The 24,914-nt window shown below is 39.5% G+C and overlaps 1 protein-coding gene across 1 annotated transcript in view; it reads right to left on the minus strand.

Moving 5' to 3' along the window:
• The window catches only part of bach2a (BTB and CNC homology 1, basic leucine zipper transcription factor 2a), a 44,243-nt gene that overhangs the window by 13,216 nt on the left and 6,113 nt on the right, over positions 1-24,914 (minus strand). The window lies entirely within an intron of this gene.

The raw sequence follows: 24,914 nt of genomic DNA on the forward strand, positions 1-24,914 counted from the left end.
TGGCTGACTTATTTACTTTTGTGCTTAACTAAAGTTAGCATAGGTATGGTTTATGCTGAATGAGTGCAGGTGTGGTACTGAGCTTTGTGGGTGCAGGTTTGCAAAACTGGACCAGTCTAAAAGATGCATGAACTCAGAGAAACATGTTCAAATAGATACACAGATTCACAAATCCAGCCTGAGAGCACAGTCTGTTTAAGTGTCTTGGTGTGTTTACATACTGTAAATACACTAGTTTAAAAATATTCTAATACTGTTATTTATTCAGTAGCTACATGTGTTACAGTTTTTAAGTAACATAATTTCTGTGCATATTAGTGATTACATAAAACAAAACCATATTATAATAACATAATGATGCTTCCATTTGAACTGGGAATGGGATGCCACTTGAAGTCACATTCTCAAGTCAAAATTTGGAAAATCCAACAAGGCTTACCAACTGCAACCTCAAAATCCAACATGGCTACTATCAACAGCGAGAAAACTGTGGTGTACTAGTCTGGAAGTCGAGTCATGGCAACTGGACGTCCTTTTAAATTAGGTTGAAGGGGTTAGGTTGAAATGTTTCGCTACTCATCCAAGTAGCTTCATCAGTCTAAAGATAATTAGTTAGAGGCCACAAATGTCTGCTCCAGGTTTGGTTTCACTCCACCCCTTTGCCTGAATAGGCAAGTTGTGCCTAAGTCTAAGTCCTCCTTCTATTTATCATGCGTCCCTTTTAGAAAGAAAGATCAGACCCAATCAACACCTGCACCAGGTTGGACACACTTAAGGACCAACACACTTGTTGGTGAAGTGGGTGTGACTATTACATCCTTCATATCCTCCCCATCCTTTTTTTTTACCTAACAAGCCTATTCAGGCCAAGGGATGAAGTAAAACCAAACCTGCAGCAGAAATTTGTGGCCCCTAACCAACTATCTTCAGACTGAAGAAGCAACTTGGATAAGTAGCAAAATGTTTCAACCTAACAAAAGGAAGTCAAGTTGCCATGACATCAATTTCCAACTTCACCTGGACGACTGAAAATCTTTACCTGTAGTGTACTAGTGTTTATAAAAATACTGTGAAATGGTATAAATTGTTAATTAACTTTGTTAAAATTATGGTTTAAACCTAAAAACTTAACCTAAATAACGAAAGTTTGGTGATTTGCTCATGTAACAAGATTCTGAGGAACATCACTTGCTTTTTGTTTTTACAAAAAACAATTAAAGATTTGAAAAAGTATATATATATATATATATATATATATATATATATATATATATATATATATATATACACATGTATATATATACATGTACATATATAATTCTGCTTTCCAAATTGATTGCAGGCACTCTATCCAGAGGGTTTTCATTGTGTTTCATTTCAGTGCTGTAGTACATAAAGCCCTGACACAGACAGCTGAGCATGCAGTCTGTCTGTCTGCCTTGGGCTCTGTGTGTGTGTGTGTGTGTGTGTTATTAGACATAGAGGGGCCTGCTTTCTGCTGATTCATAGCTTTTGAATAGACAGAGCCAAGCACTGGGGGCTTGCTGAAGTAGTGTTCTGGCTTCCCTCCCTGTGGCCCACAGGCCAGTCATCTCAGCACTGTAGAACATCTCTTGCTTCCCCTCAGGAACATGTAAGGCTCAGACCATTCTCTGCTGCTTTTCATGATGCTTGCAAATTGTTCACTACCACTATTAACCCAGTGCACTACACTTCATTTTGAGCTACTGCCTGCTGAAAGTGAAAACAAAAGAAAGGGAAGGTACACTTAAAATCTAACACTGCCCTGTGCTCACCCTGCATTCTAATTGAGTGCAACTTACTGTAAATACTACAAATTAGACAAGTAACTCCTAGCACAACGTTTGCTTGCTTGTAATTTTTAAGCTACATTTTGTGACATGTTTGACAAAATATCTTTTCATGAACTGTTCTCTGAACTCAGACTCAGCTGATGACTGAAAATGTCAAGCAAGTGAACCTTATCTTATTTTGTGTCTCTGATTTCACAAAAATCACAAAATGTTTTTTATTAAAATTATTGTTTTAAATGGGAAAGTAAAAGGCAAAAAAAAGTTATTTGCACAATATACACAATACACTAAGGACACATGACCCTTCACAACTAAAACAGCCAAAGAATCTACATAAAGCTATTTGGTGGAATACACACACACACACACACACACACACACACACACACACACACACACACACACACACACACACAGGACATCTATTGTATAATCAAGACATCAAGTCACTTACATGATTGTGTATTGTGCTAAGTAACTGCACAACAATCCTGGATGACTTGCAGATTTTTATTGTGGATCTATTTTTGTTTTTTAGTCTGGTCTTAGATGAATACTTTTTGCTCAAGACTGTTTCTACTCATATACATTTTGCATGCAATCTTGTCTCTCTTGCATCTCTTGTTTCACTACTAACATGCTGTATATATTAGCATCTCAGCGTTAGAGCGAGTCTGATTAGAGGCCAACTTGGAAACCTCGTCTTTTGCTTCTTGTTCATAATCCTTTGTCTGCTTGCTCTCACACACATACTCTCATCCCCTCCCATGGGTACACCCCCATTGCTTCCTTCCCCATCCCCAACCCTCTCCCCACTCCTCACTTACACACACATAAACATACACATACACATCTGCATATAGTCTCATCTAGCACAAATAGCACCATCTGTGTCTTGTGTTTGATATACTTGAATAGTACTGGCTGTATGGTTGCTGCTCCCACTCTGAATCATATTTTAATAAAAGCTCATGATTATTGTTCTTGGTGCAATATCATCTGAATCCATCCTCTCCCAACACTGTACGAGCATTACGTTCACTACATTGTTATTCCTCTGATGTCATAAACCTGGAGATTTACTTCCTATTTATTTTGATAATTTTTATAAGCAGCTATTTTATATATTTTTATAAATATATTTATAAATATTGATATAAATGAGCTTGACACAAAAGGTGTGTTTTATAAGATTTTTGTTTGTCTGTTTGTTGATCTGTTACTTTCTATGTTTGTTTACTTATGATTATGATCACTCCATTATTGACTGCCAATTAAAGTTACACATTGAATTTAATTTTGTTTGATCCTTCAATTTTTCAATTTTTCCACTTTCAATACTTGAAAAGATAGTTTCTAAGCAATTGTACGACCACCTGCGTAGCAATAACTTGTATGACGATTTCCATTCAGGATTTAGAGTACATCATAGTACAGAAACAGCACTGGTAAAGGTTACTAATGATCTTCTATTAGCATCAGACAATGGTCTTCTCTCTATACTCGTCATGTTAGATCTTAGGGCTGCATTCGACACTATAGATCACAACATTTTATTACAGACTGGAACATGTCATTGGGATCAAAGGAACAGCACTAGAGTGGTTTAAATCGTATCTATCAGATAGATTTCAGTTTTTACATGTTAATGATGAGTCTTCCATGCACAGCAAAGTCAGCTATGGAGTTCCACAGGGTTCTGTGCTTGTACAGATTCTTTTCACTTTATATATGTCCCCTTTAGGCAATATTATTAGGAAACACTCTATAAATTTCCATTGTTATGCAGATGATACCCAGCTATATTTATCTATGAAACCAAGAGAAACTGATCAATTAGTCAAACTTCAAGCATGCTTAAAAGACATAAAGACCTGGATGTCCTCCAATTTCCTTCTCCTAAATCCAGACAAGACAGAGGTTATACTGTTTGGGCCTAAAAATCTCAGAGACACTATGTCTAATCACGTTCTGCATTCAGTGTTTAGATTTTCACTGAGATTTGCAGATTCTGCAGATTGGTGATCTGACAAGATGGCGCCGGTGTTTGTGGCTGCTCGTCTCCTGTCCGTATTACCATTGGTACTTATTTATTTTCTGGCTCTTGGAACTCTACAGACTGAGTCTCTGCTGGTTTATGATCGTCAGTTCCTTCTGGATCTTCGACAAAATGTTAAGGATGTCCGTATATTTGATCCTTGTGGACAAAAAACTCTGCCGCCGCTCCTGTTGGGAATTCCAACTCACCTGTTACAGGCCTCAGCTCTTCTCTTTCGGCGAAAACGTCGCCGCGGTAAACGCAGTGGTCAGCTGGTGAAGCTGAAGACCTGCCTGGCTCGCTCCCCTTGTTCCTCCCGAGCAGGACACGGATTGCACCCTCCCTTCGTCGTACCCTGGCGTTTCCTGGACCCCATCGGAGCCTGCCTGACACCTGTTGCAGGCAGTGATGAGATTTTCCAGCCTTCTCGTCCTTGCTCCCCTCGGCCTCGCCAGCGCGGAGTAAACCCCCGTAACCTGAGGGCGCTTCCTCGGATCTCCTGTTCTAAGCCACAAGCCCCAGTCAGAATCGGCCTGGTGAACGCCAGATCGCTGACCAGCTAAACTTTTATCCTGAAGGACTTCTTCTGCTCCCATGGATTGGACTTCCTCTGTGTGACAGAGACTTGGGTCGGTGCTGGTGAAAGCAGCGCTCTTGTCGAACTTTTACCGGCTGGATGTTCCTACTTCAACACCCCGCGGACGTCAGGCCGTGGAGGAGGAACAGCGACTGTTTTTAAAAACCATTTTAAATGTAAACAGCGCGTTTTGTCTACTTCATATTCCAGCTTTGAGGTGACTCTATTTGAGGTGGGTCGCTCTGACCCAGTTCTGTTTGCTGTCATCTACCGACCTCCCAAATACAACAAGGATTTTTTAAATGATTTTTCTGAATTCTTGGCTGAAATGATGCCAAACTATGATCGTCTCCTTATTGTTGGTGATTTTAATATACATGTGTGTTGCCTTGAAAAACCGCTGGTGAGAGACTTTTTAGCTATTATTGACTCTTTTAATCTGGTGCAATGTGTGGCTGGTCCCACACACAATCAGGGACATACATTAGATTTGGTTCTCTCTCATGGCTTGTCTCTGTCAAACTTAAAGACCTGCATTAATGTCTTTTCTGATCACCTGTCCGTTTTATTTGATGCTGACCTTTCCTGTGCAGCAGTTAAATCGCCTGCTCCTACTCGCCTGTGTCGGATTTTTAATTCTTCTACTGCTGGTCAGTTCTCTGCTGCCTTTAACCAGCTATGTCCTCCCTCTGGCACGACTGTTGATCTTACAACAGAGGAACTCAGCTCCTGGTTTCACTCCTCCTGTTGTGCCCTACTGGACACTGTGGCCCCACTAAAAACTGTGTTGCCTAAAGTTAAATCTGAGCCTTGGCTCAGCAGCAGGACGTGTGAAGCTCGGCAAAAGTGTCGACAAGCTGAGCGCAGGTGGAAGAAGGATGGTCTGCAGGTCTCTTTTCAAATTCTAAAGGGTTGTTGGCGTCAGTATCAAAATACTGTTAAAGATGCTAAAAGAGAATACCTTTCAAACATTATTGCATCAAATAGCCAAAATCCACGTGTGTTATTTAAAACAATTGACTTTGTCTTAAACCCGACAACAACAGTGTGCTGCCTGGAATCCTCTGCTGAAATGTGCAATAATTTCCTGCACTTTTTTACTGAGAAGGTTGTTGCCACAAGGGCCTCCATTTCAGCTCCTGCTGTTGATCCATCTGATTGTGCTCCTTGTTTGGCTGTGTTCGATACGCTTGAGCCGGTAACACTCTCACTTTTGGAGGAAGTGATGAGCCACATCAAGCCATCGGGCTCCCCTCGAGATGTTCTTCCTCCTCATTTTCTTAAAGAAGTTTTCCCCAGTACAGGGCAGTTGGTTTTGTCCATTATAAATGGCAGCCTGATTTCAGGTGTTGTCCCGGCAAATTTCAAACATACAGTGATACAACCCCTGCTTAAGAAACCAGGTCTTGACCACACTGAGTTGGCAAATTTTAGGCCCATCTCCAAGCTGCCTTTTATCTCTAAAATCCTAGAGAAAATTGTTTATGTACAGTTGAAATCTTTTTTACTTGAGCAAAATCTTTTGGAGGTTTTTCAATCTGGTTTTAAAACCTTGCATAGCACAGAGTCAGCATTGCTAAGGGTTTTTAATGACATTCTCCTGGCAACTGATGCTGGTGATTTTGTGATCCTTGTTTTGCTGGATCTCACTGCTGCTTTTGATACTGTGGACCATAACATTTTATTATCTCGGCTGCAGCATCTGGTGGGCATTCATGGTACCGCTTTAGAATGGTTTAGGTCCTATTTGGTGGACAGAACCATAAGTGTGAACCTTGCTGGTTCTGAATCATCTTCAGCTCCCCTGTTATATGGAGTTCCTCAAGGGTCAATTTTAGGGCCTCTCCTTTTTTCCCTTTACCTACTTCCTCTGGGTTCCATCCTAAGGAAGCATGGTATTTCTTTTCATTGTTATGCTGATGACAGTCAAATCTACATGCCACTAAAGAAAAGTGATGACTTCTGCGTAAAATCACTTCTGTCTTGCATTGATGACATTAAGGAGTGGATGGCCCTAAGTTTTTTAAAGTTCAACAATACAAAAACTGAGGTAATGTTGATCGGTCCAAATGGCCTCGGTAAACCCTCCTTTGTTGACCTTGGCCCTTTGGCACAGTTTGAGACGCAGACTGTGTCAAACTTAGGTTTTAAGATGGACTGTGATTTTAAATTGGATCGTCAAATTAGTGCAGTCGTAAGGTCTGGCTTTTTCCACCTTAGGCAGCTGGCTAAAGTAAAGCCTTTCGTAACACGGCAGCACTTTGAAACAGTAATCCATGCCTTTATTACATCTCGGCTGGATTACTGTAATGCACTGTATTTTGGTGTAAATCAATCTTCCCTTGCACGTCTCCAACTGGTCCAAAATGCAGCTGCTCGTCTCATGGTTGGGGCACGAAAAAGGGAGCACATAACTCCCATCCTGGCATCTCTCCACTGGTTGCCTGTGCATTTTAGAGTTCATTTTAAAATGCTTTTATTTGTTTTTAAATCTTTACACAGTCTTGCCCCCACTTATCTAGCTGAGCTACTTATCCCCTATGCTCCTTCTCGGTCTCTCAGGTCAGCTGACCAGCTCCTCCTGACAGTACCAAAGTCAAGGCGGAAGTCTAGAGGGGACAGAGCTTTTGCCGTTGCAGCACCCAAATTATGGAATGCCCTACCACTGCACATTAGGCAGGCACCTTCATTGTCCATTTTTAAAACTTACTTGAAGACTTATTTTTACTCTCTGGCTTTTAATTCAGCATGAAGACTCTGTGTTTGTTCCTTTGTTTTATTCTTTTGTTTTTATTGTCATCTTATTTATTATTCATTGTTTTAAGTATTGTCTTAATTGCTTGCCTTTCTTTTGACTAACTGTGTACAGCACTTTGGTCAGCCAAAGCTGTTTTTAAAGGGCTTTATAAATAAAGTTGAGTTGAGTTGAGTTGAGTTCTCACCATTGATGACTTAGTACTGGCCTCAAGTAATACTGTAAGAAATCTCGGAGTTATCTTTGACCAGGATATCTCCTTCACTTCATACATCAAAGATATCTCTAGAACTGCCTTTTTTCACCTGAGAAAAATTGCTAAAATTAGGAGCATCCTGTCCCAAAGTGATGCTGAACAACTAGTCCATGCATTTGTTATTTCCAGACTATTAATAGGATGTCCCAATAACTCATTAAAAAGCCTCAAGTTAATCTAAAATGCTGCAGCCAGAGTTCTGACTGGAATTAGCAAGAGAGATCATATTTCTCCTACGTTAGCTTCTCTCCATTGGCTCCCTGTAAAATCCAGAATAGAATTTAAAATTCTTCTCCTCACTTATAAATCCCTTAATAATCAGGCTCCATCTTATCTTAAAGACCTCATAGTTCCATATCTTCCAAGCAGAACTCTGCGTTCTTAGGCTGCAGGTTTACTTATGGTTCCTAGAGTTTCCAAATGTAGAATGGGAGGCAGAGCCTTTAGCTACCAAGCCCCTCTCCTGTGGAACCAGCTCCCAGTTCAGGTTCGGGAGGCAGACACCCTCTCTACATTTAAGACTAGACTTAAAACTTTCCTTTTTTATAAAGCTTATAGTTAGAGATGGATCAGGTGACTCTGAACCATCTCTTAGTTATGCTGATATAGCTTCGTCTGCTGGGGGACCTCTATTGATAAACTGAGCTCCTCTCCTCTCTCCTTTCTCCTATATTAATGCAAATGCCACCATTGCATGTTAGTAACTTTGTGTCTTCTCTCTCTTTTAGTTGTGTTTCCTCCTCTCTGTCTCCCTCTCTCTGTACTTTTCTGCAGGTATCCTCGGCCTGGAGCTGTACATCTCCAGAATCCAGTTGACCTGCCCAATGTTCTTGCTGATTGTTGTTGTCTTATTGCCTGCTGTTCTTTTCTCTCTCCTCTTTCCACTCACCCCAACTGGTCAAGGCAGATGGCCGCCCACTATGAGCCTGGTTTTGCTGGAGGTTTCTTCCTCTAAAGGGAGTTTTTCCTCTCCACTGTTGCCTAAAGCTTGCTCAAATGGGATTGTTGGGTTTTCTCTATAATTTTTTGTATAAATATTTTCTGTAAGGTCTTAAACCTTACACTGTAAAGTTCCTTGAGATAACTTCTGTTGTAAATTGGCGCTATACAAATAAAACTGAATTGAATTGAATTGAATTTGAGTAGCTGCCAAAAAATACATGATCACTTTATGTTATTTTAAAATTTCACTCATGATGTTGAGCATAATATGAAGAGATCTAGATGTGTTTTTCCATCTTGTTATGGACCAAATTCCAGTGTCAACACAGTTGACATAAAGTAGTATAATCCTATTCAGGGGAGGGACATTACAATGAAGATACCATCATCACCATTACTAGGAAATAACAACGTTGCTTTACGATGACTGCTGCCATGAAAATAGTATGCACGTGTGCATATGTTTGTTCAGTTTACATCTGAACTTGAACATTCCTTTAAACATAATTCGTTTAGTTGTCAGAGGTACATCTGCAGTAAGTACTGGTGACATTATTACATCAATATGCTGAAATTATTTTGAGAAATTGCATAAACATTTTCTGCTTTATGTATTTCCTCATTTCTCACTTGGAATTAACTGAGTCTTTGACGTGTAAGATATGCTTTGCTTTTCCGTGTTTGCTTTTTGCCCTCCCAACCATGCTGGGTATACCGTTTTGAGATAGTTGAGGGGCTATGGTAAACAAGACATTACCACTGGTTTCATCATCTTGTCTGGGCTGAACATTAATATGTGTGAGGAGAGGGTGGCATGTTTCAGCAGCAGACTGGGCTGACAGACAACTAACTGATATCCATAATCCTCACACTGTATAATGACTACTGAAGCAGAGGTGGAAGAAAGACAGGTCTGAGCACAGAAGGACATAACATAGTGAAGAGAGAGGCACTGAAATACAGTATGGGACGTCATTTCAGATATTGACAATTATATACAATAAAGAGAACATATTAGCATGTGGTTAAAACATACAACATTTCCCACCAGTGTCTAACTGTAACTGGTTGAGATATAGACAATATTAATTTTCCTCCCATGACCTTATTTGAGCTACTACAATCTGTCTCTAAAAAGAAACCATCTTCCTGCGCAGTTGATGTCATCCCAACTAAGTTCTTAATCTCGATCATTGATTCGCTTGCTCCCTCTCTCCTGATTATTTTCAATACTTCTCTGTCCACTGGGATTGTGCCAGATTATTTCAAAATTGCATGTGTGCAACCTCTTTTGAAAAAACCTGGTCTAGATCCCTCATCTCCCGAAAACTACAGACCAATCTCCAAACTACCCTTCATATCAAAGATTTTAGAAAAGTACGTGTCTAAACACTTATTTCTAGCTGCAGACAATTATAACATTTTTGACGAATTGCAATCTGGTTTTCGCAAACACCACAGCACAGAGACCGCCCTACTGAAGGTAACTAATGACATTCTGTTAGCTTCTGTCGCTGGTATGTGCTCTATTCTTGTCCTCCTTGATCTTAGTGCTGCTTTTGATACAGTAGACCACCAAATTTTGTTAGACCGGCTAAAGCACTGGGCTGGAATAGAAGGCACTGCACTGGACTGGTTCTCCTCATACCTGTCCAACAGATCGTTTTGTGTTACCATTAATAACTACAAGTCGTCTTTTTCTCCTGTAAAGTACGGAGTCCCACAAGGTTCAGTGCTGGGGCCAATCTTGTTCTCTTTGTATATGCTTCCTTTGGGACATATAATTCGCAAACATGGTGTTTCTTTTCATTGCTATGCTGATGACACTCAGCTGTACTGTCCCTTTAAGATATCAGACCATAGGGGACTGAGTTCCTTACATGAGTGTATAAAAACTGGATGGCTCAAAATTTCCTGCAGCTGAATTCTGACAAAACAGAAATAGTTGTTATCAGTCCACATCGTATAGCCAAACATATTCTGCCCTGCACAGATTCTCTCTTAGATAATTCTAAGCCCACTGCAAAAAGTCTTGGTGTTTGTTTTGATAGTAAACTTAACTTCGAGCATCATGTCACAAAGCTTGTTCAGGCATGTTTTTATCATCTTAGAAATATCTCCAAAATACGTTCAATTCTTTCATTTCATGACACTGAAGTAATCTTACACGCATTTATTTCCTCACGCCTTGACTATTGCAACAGTCTGTTCACCTATCTCAGCCAGAAATCTATTAATCGGCTCCAGATTGTTCCGAACTCAACTGCAAGACTCTTAACTAGAAAAAGAAAATACGATCACATCACTCCTGTATTGGCTTCCTTACACTGGTTGCCTGTATGTTTTAGGATTGATTTTAAGATTTTATTTACTTTTAAAGCTCTGCATGGCCTTTCTCCCAGCTATTTATCCCAGCTTTTAAAGCCTTATGAGCCTGCACGTAGCCTGAGATCCTCTGGTAGAAATCTTTTGTATGTCCCTGATGTCAGAATGACTACAAGAGGTGACAGAGCCTTTTCAGTTAGAGCCCCTAAACTCTGGAACAGCTTACCTGAGGAAATAAGATCAGCTGACTCAGTAACATCTTTTAAAACTCTCCTTAAAACATACCTCTACCGGCGAGCCTTTTGCGATCTTCTGTAAGCTAAAACAAATCTGTCCTTGGGAGGACTCTCCATTAGATTACAATGTCTTTACGTTGGAACTGGTCTCCCCAAGGACCTATGTGGTAGTTGTTTGTATTATTGTTTTGTTTGTATAACTGTTTCCTGCACCCCAACCGGTCGAGGCAGATGGCCGTTTAAATTGAGCCTGGTTCTGCTGGAGGTTTCTTCCCTAGGGGGAGTTTTTCCTCTCCACTGTTTGCCTAGTGCTTGCTCAAGTTGATCTTGTTGGGCTACATGTGTTTCTTGTCTGTCTTGTTAAGCACTTTGTAACATATGTTTAGAAAAGTGCTCTATAAATAAATGTATTATTATTATTAATAGAGAGCAACGCTGTCAAAGACAGCCTTTGTGCACACTTTAAGTTTTAAAAAAATTGACAAACTCAATAAAAGACATGGTTGGGTGACTGCAGGGGCTTTGCATGGCAATCTTTACACAGAATCAGAGGAGTGCAGGAAGAAAGTCTTGAAATGGCTGTGAATCAAGAGGGGTGATCTGTCTTGGTCGCACACTGGCTGATGATCTAAGACCCAAAACACCCAATGATGCTAGGTTCACTATGTCCAATCACACCACTCAGTGTTACAAGTTCCTACAGTGGCAGTGGTTTACTGCATTAATGTGTCATAAAACATGATCTGATCTTCATCTAAATCAAGAGTATTAACAAATATGATGTACCTAAAATAATAACTCAAAAAAATCTGAACTTCCATGTCTTTACTAAGAACAACCATGAAAACCTCATAGTCCTGGGGGAAAAAAGTATGTGAACCCTTGGATTTAATCACTGCCACCAGATTTTGTTTTTCTGAAGCCATTCTGTTGTGCTTTGAGCTAATGTACAGATATTGTCACATTATCCTAAAGACTTTTGTGATACAGTTGGGAATTCATCTTCCCCCCAGTCACTGCAAGCTGGCCAGGCCCTGATGCAGCAAAGCATGCCCATCATTATGTTTCCTACTTTACGATTGGTGACCTTTTTATGCCAGATGTAGTCCTGTTTTTTTCTTCTCAAATAGTCCGATCTTAGTTTCATCAGTCATCAGACTTACATGGTAACAGTAATAAACACTGGGCTGAGCTGAAAAAAAACATGCAAGAACCAGTCTTGAACAAAACTGTTGTTGATAGCAATTTAATAGAATCACTACATTGGGATACCTGTAGATCAGCAGGTGGAGCAGTTGTCTACCACTAATGGGCAAGATACAGTTGCTCCTGGTAAGTCAGGTCAGATGCTCGGTGCTGTTAAATTCTTCCTTTTACTGTGGTATGAAATATTTCTGAATGAAACTATCCCACAAACAGACTTAGAAAGTTGCTTCTGTCATAACTTCTATGGCTTTAGAGTTTCCCTGAAGAACTATGTGCGGGTACTGCAGCAGCCTACAGGATGGTTTTTATAGGATGCTAGTCTCTGATTAATAATAAATCGGATAGTGCTTTTTTTTACAATAATATAGTATGCAAAACCCATTCCACCCAATGCAAAGTCTATGAAATAACTGACATTTAGGATGCCCACTGAGCCAGTGAGAACACCTAGACACGTGGCTGAAAACAGATACAGTTAAATCTACACATCACTGTGACTACTCCACTGCAGACTGTCTGCAATGTCTAAACACAGCTCTCAGAAAGACATTCAACAGGCCAAACTCCGTGAGCAGAGCAGCAGTTCTCCTATCCAATTGGCACTGCCAGCGTTTCCCATAATGCAACTCTTCATGGCCGCTCAGCACTTTCCCTTCATCACCCAGTTGCTCTGTTAGCCTACATTCAACCCAGCAGAACCATCAATCAAACACACAAATTTAAGACCATTCAAACCCCTGAGACAGCCAGACATGTGTAAAGGTGGCCACAAACACACACACACACACACACACACACACACACACACACACACACACACACACACACACCATCCCATCAGGCAAAGTAGAAACATCCTGTGAATTATTCATCATAGAAGCAGCACAGCCAAAGACCAAGCAAGGATCTCCCTCCAGAGCTGCTGCTACACACATATTAATTAACCAAAACTAACAATTCACCAATTCCACTCTATGTGGGTCTCTGTGTGTCAGTGTGTGTGTTTGCACATGCACATGTGTGAGGAGGTGGGGTACAGTCTAATGTATGCCCCACTTTCCTCCACTCAACCCTGCCTTCTACCCTGCCCTGATTATGTCTTATTTTCATCCGATGGTGTCTGTGGGGTATCCATGTAGTGGCGGTATGTACAGTATGTGTGTATGTGTCTTTGTGCATGACTGAGAGAGAGGGGGTGTACACATACAGGTGAATGTATGTACATTGGTAAGATAAATAAAGGATGGTGAGTTCTGTCAAAACTTGTGATGACATTTATCTGCTAAAAGAAGGCTTGCCCAGCTTGAATCATTCATGACAACACATTTTATGAAGTTGTTACAAATATTGCTAATGTTTGATTCAGAGAAAGAGGGAAAGCTCAATACAGTTAGTCTAATTTAGACCCAGGGCCGGAACAGATAACAGCCCATTGGAACTACTGCATGTGCAACTGTTTGTGCACAACTACAGTATCTACTGTATGATTACAGTGATTATAGCATGTTAATACAAACATAATTTAAGGTCATGAATCTTTACAGTGACTTACTTAATAATAGCATCTGTGCATCTATTATAACTCTTATCCACTAGAAGGTTACAGAGTGCTGGAGCCTATCCTTGCTGTCATTGGGCAGTAGGCGGGTCACCAGTCTATCACAGGGGTAAATGATAATTTACATAATAAAACTTAGTGTACATGATAATTTCAGTCATAATGTTTCTACATTACTAATTCTTTAAGACAATAGAGCAATATTCACCTCTTCCTGGGTTTCTCTTCTCTACAAGAATAGCAGTTTCATTATTTTCACTTGCTGCTACTTTACTACTACTGTATTTCATTACTGTGACAAATCATCACTCAAATATAACACTCCCTGTAGAGTTTTACATTTTAAGTATGTGAACAACAGGTATGAATTATGCCAATTAAGAAACTGATGCTGACTGACACCTAGTATTCTGATTCAATAGGCAATCAGTCAATCAAAACAAAGAAAGATGGAGGACCATCAGCTGCCATGAGTCAAATCGATTGTGAAGCGGCAAACGTTACACGGCATTAGTATGGGTTTATGTTTTCAAAATGACTGAGGCAGTCGAGAGTCACACCTCAAATGTTTTGTTTATGACAATAAGACTTGAGGGGAACGTTTACAGTATATCTCCACCAAAGCTCATGTTAACTATTCAGTAGTTGGGATTTTTTAGTCATCTCAAACTACCAGCGGAAAAGTTAAGAGTCTATCACAGTCACATTTAACTGTCTGCTAACCATAAATATCTGTACAAAATGTTGTGCCTATCAATCAGTTAGTTGTTGATCTATTTGAACTTGACTTAGTGTCTTGTTCCATAATTAAAGTCATGGAGCCTAGGTTTCCACAACTAAGCAATCTCCAATATTTTCTCAGAAATATCAGCTGACGGAACATGGTATGGTACCTACGGAAATGCTCAACTTATCAAACTCATGCCAATAAATAAATGATGAAACTGTAACATTTACTCAAAATAATTAGAAGCTAAAGATAGGTCTCAGTCCTGTCTAGATTACCAGTGCCCTCTCTCGGGACTTCCCAAGCTTCCCAAGCTCCGGATATATACCATGACATCATCCTCTCTCATTCAACAATGAGCCTTTGTTGAAAGCAGCTCTTGGGAAGCTCTCACTTGCACTGTGATCGCAGGGATCGTGATAAATGACCTCTGAGGTCATTGCCAATAGTGTTTGCTCAACTTTCAGCTTCCTTCTTCCACACACACTGTAAAACATTTTGCCGTTGTCAAATGGAATTGGATTTAGCACACAGAAGTCTCCTGTTAGAGCAATCTTATGTCAGAGCATCACTGTACTGTACATGTGTATGAAGGATAAGTGGGCTGCTAAAGGAGACAGGGATTATACAAATTGCTATAATTTCGTTAAATAAAGAAAAACCCACAATGGTCACTGAAATTATGTAAAACTGATAAAAAGTAATATTAAATAAAAATTTACAAAATTTAACTCATGAAAATCAGACATTCCCTTGGGTTGTAGTACTACAGAAAAAAATAATAAACTAATGAAACTGACCTATAGCGCCAAATCACAACAGAAGTCATCTCAAGGCACTTTAAGGTTTAAGACCTTACAGAGTATCATTGTATAAAAATGATATAGAAAACCCAACAATCATAACCCAACATTTGAGCAAGCTTTAGGCAACAGTGGAGAGAAAAAATTCCCTTTAGAGGAAGAAACCTCCAGCAGAACCAGGCTCATGGGCGGCCATCTGCCTCTACCGATTGGGATGAGTAGAAAGAGGAAAGAGAAAAGAACAGCAGGCAAACAACAACAAGCAGCAAAAACATTGGGCAGGTCAACTGGATTCTGGAGATATGCAGCTCCAGGGCGAGGGTACAGAAAAGTACTTAATCCAATGATATGTTCTTAGCTATTCTTGGGTGCTTTTATCTGTGTTTTGGGTTATTATCCTGTTGAACCCATGACCTGTGACAAAAGGATAATGGGCAGCATGTTTTGCTCCAAAATGCCTTGCCTGTCTTGAGACTCCATTATATCCTGCACAGATTCAAGACACCCTGTGCCAGATGATGCAAAGCAGCCCAAGAACATAACCGAGTTGTACAGTAGCTACAGTGTTCTTTTCTTTGTATGCTTCAGTTTTGCGTCTGTAAACATAGAGCTGGTGTGACATGCCAAAAAGTTTCTCACTTTTTGTGATTTACTGTTAACAGTGGAGTCCTCCTCGGTCATCTTCCTTTAACTCTACTTTGGCTCCAGCAGTGAGTAATTGTATGATCTGGCACTGATGTACCTTTAATTTCACCTCTAATTTCTTTGGAAGTTGTTGGTTACTGTTTGCATTATATGTCTTTCCAATTTGTCATCAATCTTCCTGTGGCCACGTCCAGGGAGGTTGGCTACAGTGCCATGGAACTTAAACAGAATAATATGTACAACTGTAGTCACAGAAACATTAAACTGGAGATTATCCTAACCTTTAACTTTAACATGTTTGTTATTATTATGAGACGACTTTCTAATTAGCAATGTGTGGTCCATGTTCAGCGTGGTACACACCATGATACCAAACAGCACAGTGACCACTTTTCACCCTTTAAATAGTCAGACTGACTGATTACAAGTTTGAAGACACCTGTGATGCTGATTACAGGACACACTTTAGTTTAACATTTCCCTTTGGTCAAATTATTTTCATTCTTTTCTAGGGATACCATCATTTTGGTAGAGGCCAGTTTCACCAGTTTGTTTTTTAACGTGCTTCTGCTGATAACAACTTTAAAGCAATGTCTGATTTTGATTAGTTATTTTTTTTGTATATTTTTATTTAACACTTTTAAATAATTTCAATGACCGTAGTGAGTTTTTTGTCTGTATGTGGTGGTATGAGCAAGGACCGGGAAGATCAATGTCTGCATGAGTGTGTTTTTGTGTGTGTGTTTAACCAGTGATTCAGTTACAATCTATACATGCTGAACAGCTGACCTAGGTACTTCTAACTCTCCATCAATACCTTCACCTTTTATCTTATGAGTGCAGACACACACGTGCACACACACAGACATACACACAGACGTGCATGAGTGTCACAGACGGGTAAAGCAGTACTAATGCACAGCATAATACTACTCTAATCTGCTTCCATCAGGAGACCTTTTGTAACCATGAGAAGAGCACTTTCACTACTTATATGTGCAGGAAAAGCAGACATTTCACTGCTCTGAACCCTATAACCAGACTGTTACAGGATGAGTCTGCAAAACCAGGATTGTGATCAATGACAGATTTACTTATTAGCTATTACAAAAACAAATAAACTCTCCAACTTGCAACTTGCAGATGATAGACACTAAGCAGAACTGTATTTTGCAGATGTACTGAGCACTGACCTGCTGCCATGATAAAGTCTTCCACATTTTAACTGCAGGACAGTGCACTTCAACAGAACTGAGCTTATCTTACTGGCCTCTTTTAGGGAAATAGAGTTGATAGAGCTTATGCTGATGATCTATGGTCTACCACACAGCGGTTCCTGGAGCCTGCAGTGGTTTTATACACACATAGAGTACAGACATTTGGTGTGGGCACGCTGGCAACATTGACAAAAAAGAAAACTTTAAATGCGTGAGTTTAACTTTAAATGCCAAACTGTGCACAGGAAATGCAGCCAAACTTAATTGAATTTAGCAGTATAATTATGCAACAATTTAATATAAATATTCAGTGTAAGCAATTTGCTCAGTGGGAAGGGCAATACAACACACAGGTAGTAATGAAACACAGGGAGATCAAAGGCTCATATAAACATCTGAACTGAAATTGCACAGCTATCACCCAGGTTGGTAATATTCCACAAACTGAAGTGTGATTTATAATTACAGTGTATTCCCTTACTGTATTTACAGACCAGCCTGTATGAGTACTGTACCTGACTAATACATGTATTTACACTGTAGAAAACAGACAAAAGGCTAAAGGCTAACATAGATTGGTTACTTAGTGCTTCTCATTTGTACATTTTGCTTTTGACTACACCATTTTATTAATTAATGGCACCATACCGAAGATACCATAGTTTGTCAAGATTTTTGTTGGATTGTTCAAGATAACAAGATCTTTTTTTTTTTCAGGCTGGATGAGTGATTAGAGAACCAATTTCCTTTTGGAAAGGAAAGCAAAGAGACCCTAACCCTAACCCACACAAGACCAAAGCTGTTGCTGTTGCTCTGCAAATGTGCTGCTCGAAGTATGATTTCTTAGTAGACACAAAATGAATCAATTTTAGGGCAGTTTTATACTACAAGCTATACAAGCTATGCAGATGTGAATGTAACAAGCTACACAAGGAGGTTGTGATGTGTAGTTGCGTGGAGAGCAACAGAGGTGAGTACTATCGTAATAAAAGTGAACTCCTTTATTCTGTACAATCAATGGTGCATTATTGTAAACTGCTCTTCTACTTTCTTTTCCACATGGAAACAACCAGCACCAATCTGTCATAAGCGTGTCAAATCACAAAAACATCCCCATGCTTTGGTTTTTAAACATGGCTCAGTGTAAATATAGAATATCAGTTATACAGTATATTCATATCTGGTGAGAGGCCAAATGTGTCACATCAAAACTATGCAATGAATGAATGGTTTTAAGATGGTGCGAAAGCTCTCATCTGCCAAATGACTCATAAAAGCAGGGATGTTGAGCAGAGGATTATTTCATCTCCTTCACAAGGCAACACATTGTAGGCGTGAAAATGAAAGTACACATGTGGGTTGCTAGACGCCCACAAAGTCTCCACACAGGAAAATTTATAAGATTAACATCACCTTTGTGAAATTCAGTCCGTTCTCTTGGTGTTTTCAATATGTTGCTTTGCAGGAAAACTGTGTTGTGCTGTAGTAATTATAGCAAACATCATGGAAAGCAATGCAAGCTACAGTCACTTACATGATGACGTTTTCCATCATAGTTTGTACTGCTAGTATGTTGTATTGTATTGTACAGTATATTATTACTCTCTTCCTGTTGTCACACTAAATACTGTAGCGACACCACTGGTTCTATTAACCCCAAAACCACAGAGAAGTCCGTCCTGTCTTTCGGAAATGGTTTCACAAGTTATGGATGTAGTGCAAGTGCAGGAGAACTTATGCACCCCAGGTACTTTTTCCATGGGCATCTGTGTTTCCTTACACTTTGATTCCCTCCTTTCAGCTGGGAGGCTAGGCTGACATCACTTCTCCTTAGGCTGCTAGCGAAGCGCAAATTGGATCAGGCTTGTCAGGTTTCAGGGAAAGTAAAGCTGTGTGAGTCATTCTCAGGATGGGAACGCTGCAGAAATTCTAATTCAATACACTGGGAAGACAGCCAAATCAAACAAAAATGAAGAGATGGGATCAAAACAAAAATAAGAAACACTTGGCTGCAGACACAGTATAACCTCTTGTGTTTACTGCTGATTTTAAACATGATACAGTCTACATTCAAAGAGCAATTAGGAACAAGGTTTTTCATCCAAATACCAAACTACAGACAAGCCTTTTTTAATAAACATTTGGCTTTTCTGCTGTTTCTGTAGTAACTTTGATGATACTTTGTGTGAAAACCAAAACAATCACAGAGATCATAAAGCTCCACTTTCACTGGTTTCATTTGTGTTGTACAATGGGCCTTTAGAGATGTGCGCACCACAAAACCTTGAACCATGCTAAGAATATTTTGGAGACTGGTAAATTGAAGCAGTGACAGGGCACATATGTAATATAAGTCAAAAGATGTTGTATTTAAATGCCCTAAAATGTACATTATTAGTCCCCCTGTTAAATTAATAAGGTAAACATGTACAATTTATTACAATTCAATTTGCCTTAAATTATGTCTTTATTAAGTTTATACTGTTGGTAATATAATATTGTACAAAACATGTCAATTTTAATATGTGTATTATTGAGGCCAGAGATAAAGCTGTTGCCCCCTTCCTCTGTGAAATATATTCTTCTTTACATTGTCACCTGACTTTGTCCATTGTGCTCCTAATAATTACTATAATAATGTATAACATACAAGCCAGAAATACAATGTACATCTGTGCTGCTTTCATAACAACCACAAATGGACACAGTATTGATACGTTTTGTTTATGTTGTGTTTCAGTGGCAGGATTCAGACTCAAAATTGTTGTTGAAACATATTAATGATCATGGTCATTCATTTGGCTTTCTGCAGTCAACGTGTTTGTGCAATAAGATACATCTAAGACTGAGAAACAGGGAGGACTTACAGCGTGCAGCTGGTGCAGCCAAAGCTAACTGGTAAGGACTGTAAAAAATGGCAGCTAAAATGTTGAGACCCTAAAAACTTTTACGTAAAACGATTTACGATTTACCACACTATTTACTGTCATTCAACACCCGCTTTGGGCATATGCTGACATTGCACAATATATGGAATCAAGTGACCACTAGGCACTGTGTTTGGTACTGCTACCGTCTGTTGTTGGAGTGAAAGAGGGAGGGGTACCTGTGAGGTAGTGTTATAAAGTTAAGTTCTTCAACACATGACAGCACTGACAGATGCTACAGCTGCACTACTGTCATGCATGAAATGACACACACAAAAGATAAGAAAAGAAGAAAAAAAGATACACACACAGGAACTCAAGTGACCATTCAGTAAAAGAAACACTGACATTAGGATATCTAAAAATAAACAAAGGCAAAGTGAATGAAGTACATCAATACGGCTGATCCCTGCACAAGTTCAGTGAGTCAGTTACATCCATCCATTTTCTTAACCACTGAAGGGTCATGGGAGTGCTGGAGCCTATCCCAGCTGTCACACCCTGGACAGGCCACCAGTGCTAACCACTACACCCAATTCCGTTACAATCTCATAGTCTAAACTGAGACTCATGTCTCATTTTGATGGATGCTACATAAGTATTGTATAGCAAAGTAAATGAGGTAAAATTCAACACAGAACAGCTAAAAAAATTGCTAAATAAAGTAGGCAAATAAAAAAATAAAGAAATACACTACAGTTCTCCTATCATACACACACATCATCATATTAAGTAATCTGGTTATTATATGTCATGAAGAACAAATTTGTAAGAGATGCAATGGTGAAGTGGCCATCAGGAGAACCAGGACATTTCCCAGTGGGTCACTACACAAACTGGGGCAGTGGCTTAATGTTGAAAAAAACACATCAGAGAGGAACAAAGAAAGAGAGAGAACTAGCACTGTGCTGTGGTGTCACATCCCTCTAACTGTCTGCTTCCACAGCTACATAACTATGGTTGATTCACCCATGGCCACTACTTGGTTTAAACAAACTGCTCCTTGTTGTTGATTTACCTGTTATTGTGTTTTTTCCTGTTCATTTCTGACTGCAGATATCATTTGATGTAGCTGGAGACGATAAAATGAAAAAGTGTATGTGATCCAGTTTTTCTTCATAAACTACCAGAAAACAAACATATTATATTCTGGGACTACATTGTGTTAATAAATTATACAAAATTCTTGTGTGGGTCTCTCTAATCATCAGTTCATTTAATCTGTGTTCACTACATGACATGGGCTGTATGTGATGGTGCAGTGAACAGTGAGCAACAGTCCCGAGCTTCTTGTCCATCTTCTCCACCATGTAGAACAAATAAGCATCAATTAAGCAAAGCTTTCAAAAGTATCCTACTAATTATTGTCACTATGCAGCGTTGTGCAATGAGACACACACAGAGACAGACATGAATATCTGCCTCTGTGCAGTCTGCTGAGAGTTAATTGGACATGATGAAGCTAATTAGCAGAAGCCCCAAAGACCCTCAACATTAAGCACTAAGCATCAGACAGCAATGACTAGATAACATGGTGTTTAGTGCAATTAACAGTTCAGCTGCTAGGATTTAATGAAGCCTACAATAAGGCTAACACAAAAAAAATAAATAAATAAAAACAAAGAATGTTAAAACAAATAAAGTGTTAGAACAAAGATTTCACTTTTAAACTAAGCTTAAAATGATGCAATATGGGTTAGTGTTTTCATCATTGATTTGTTTTTTATTCACATAGTCAGAACAAAGAGCCCGTAGGAGGCTCTCATAGGATTGAAACTGACATAAGGGAGCCCTCCATTAACTGAAAGAAGACAGTTCAATGTCCTTTGTCCTGAAAAACATTTCAAGCCAGCTTATTACACAAGAACACATGTTGGGTTTAATGATTAATATTTTATCAGGTCCCAAAAACTACAGTTCAAAGAGTCAATCTGTGGTAATCTACAAAGACCAAGAGAGGCCACCAAACTGAAACATAGGAAAGAAGATGTAATGAATCTTTGTCACCCAGGAGCTAATTGGGCAACCACTTTTCCGGCTGATCTACTGCCACCTCCAGCATTTTGAAAAGAAATGCAGTCATCAATTTATTTAAAAAACAGATCGAATATAATGAATGGGACTGCATGCTAAAAGTCATTAACAACACGGTTCAAATCTCTCCAGCTACGATAACTCCCACTGTTGTGCACTTTTGACCTTTCTATGACTTTAAACGACTGCTGATGATGTCAACATGACAAACACTTTTTTCACTTGTGGAAATATGAGGTGCTGTTAACGCCTCCTGTGAATTCAACTGTAGTTTCAAAAGGTTTTTGAGCGACACTCTTAACCAATCTATTTTAAGGATTTATGCCTGATTACTAAGATTTGCAGCTCTTTATTTATTGTACCTGTGAAGAACGTGGTAAGGCATAGCAGACTGTAGATGGCCATAGATAGAGACACTGGGTGGAGCAGAGTGAATTGATTTTGAGTCTCATGTTGACCCTGTTGTTAAAAGCTTATTCATTTAAAATATATATATATTGATATTGTACTAAAGTTGAAGTTGGTACATAAACATTTTAACATGTGCCCTTTTGTTTTTTGTGTTTTGGGGGATGGGGGATGGTGTGACACTGTGCATTATACTTTGAACAGACAATAATTTGGACATCATCATGGTGAAGAGAGCAATGCTCAGACATAAAGTTGCAGTAACACCTCTGGGGTTTTGAGACAATTGAGAAAATTACTTGTGTTTTACAAATTAGTAATTACATCTTAAAAGATGTCCCCACATTTTTGGTCATTGGAGTGTGACTCAGACATGTCCAGAAAACATTTAAATGGAACTTAAACTGCAGTGAAATTAATAGATGCTGCTGTGGCCACTTCTTGTTTTGTTTTTGTTTGGTTTTAGCAATCATAGGGTACATGGCAAAAAATGTTGGGTGTCATCTGGAAAAAGTTGCAACTTCTTGCAGTGGATTATATCAGCCAATTATCTTTGTACAGAAAATGGGAGGGAACACTGCCAATTACTGAATTCAATTATTAACTTCAACTACTTGAATGAGAGGCGGAGCTCCTATGGGTTGAAACAGTAGCCATGTGATGTCCTGGGCTAAGAAGAAACTGAACTTTCCATCACATTCTGTATTTTAGGTTTTCCCTAGTAACACACTCTAATGTCACTGTGGTTCTCACTAGATCACTGTTGTTTTGCCCTAGTTCTATCTTTAAGCTAGCCACATGGTTGCAGAGCATCACAGAGTACGTGTTTATCACTGTGACTGCTGTAATCCTTCATAGCACACATACACTAATTGCATCACATCAAAGCCAGAGCCATATCTTCCCACAGCAGCAGACATAGAACTAAATGTGAGTACATGTTAATCTGTCTCGACAGGTGGAACCTCCACAACATCAAGCTGCCTTTGCAGCTTCATTGGAGGCACTGTTACATCAGCCCACAGACGGCTTCGATAGCCCTGCTCCAGGCAGGAAATACTGGACAGAATACTCAACTCGCTAACCAGCAGGTGCACTATTTGTCAAATAGATGGAGTATAAAGGAAAAAACTGCACTAGTACTACATCTAGTATTCTTCAACTAGAGCAACTGAAAAAAGATTAACTGAAAAAAAACTAAGAGGTACTTAGTACTACTTTTTCATGACTCATTTAAGTATTCATTTTAATTCCAAGTGGCTTTTGTGGGGATTACAATTCTATTCTTATGGAACTCAGTCCCACAATGCTTCCACTTCACCTGTTACACAGTTGCAATGTAACTGAAATCACCCATATCACTGTGTTCACCCATGACTCACTCAAATCTTCACGCTACAAGGAGAGGACCCTCAGTTGTTAATAACTCCAGGATGATCTCCACAGTGTTTTTAGTAATTAAAAAGAAGTAACCTGTAAAATATAGTGGAAAAAACATGCTTTCCCAGTGGCTATGTTGGTTTCAACAACATCCAAGAGAGCTATGGTTAAGTTCTTTAACCTAATGTACCACAACACCCTCCTTTAGTTACACAGTCTGACCTGGTAGGAAAATAGCAGCCAGTCTTGAATCAAAGGCTGTATGTGTTATTGTTTTCTCAGCAGGAGGCCTGCTATCCTCAGCACACCCTTTCACTCCTTTATTCACATCCTGCATAAGCAAGTCTCTCAGACAGTCTGATGAGATGCTCTGTGAGATAAACAACATATTTAGCTTTAGCTTATCAACCTCCAAATGAAGTATGTGGATTTAAGCAGTGCCCAAACAGCTGACCATTATATCACCATATGCCCCCCACCCCCACCTCCCCACCACCCGGCTGCACCAATTCCTGCCAAACATGCTAAATGGGTTTCCATATCCAGATCTATGTTAAGGTACCCAAAATGCCCACCGTTCTATGGGCACTGAGAGGTGGGCTGGTGAAGAGGCACGTCTCCGTTTTTCCTGTTTGCAAACAGTTTGTTTTTTGGTGCGTGTGCTTGGCTAAATACTGGTGCACTGTAAAACATGTAACTATCTCATTTGTAGAGCACTCCATGAATTCTCCACGTGTCCCTCAGAAGCCCATACAATAGCTGTTCAAATCTGCTCAAAACACAAATATGCTGCAGCTGCTTGGCGCTCAATGAAGAGCTTTCATGTCAGGAATACCATCTCTTGTACTGCGATTAGACAACGGTTTGCTTCCACGACAAATTTGCTGCTGGTGACACTTCTTTTGTTGCAAGGTGTGAACAGATGAATCCATGAAATTTTGAATGAGCTATAATATTCTTTTGAAGAATATAGGGCAAGTCAATGTCAAAATGGGAACGTGCCGGAAGATGTTGCTGCACAGTTTGGCTGAAGATGTGGCTAAACGTTTGTGTGGAGGCAGCAAAC

This window comes from Anabas testudineus, chromosome 12 (assembly GCF_900324465.2).
Source record: "Anabas testudineus chromosome 12, fAnaTes1.2, whole genome shotgun sequence".
NCBI classification, from domain to species: Eukaryota; Metazoa; Chordata; class Actinopteri; order Anabantiformes; family Anabantidae; genus Anabas; species Anabas testudineus.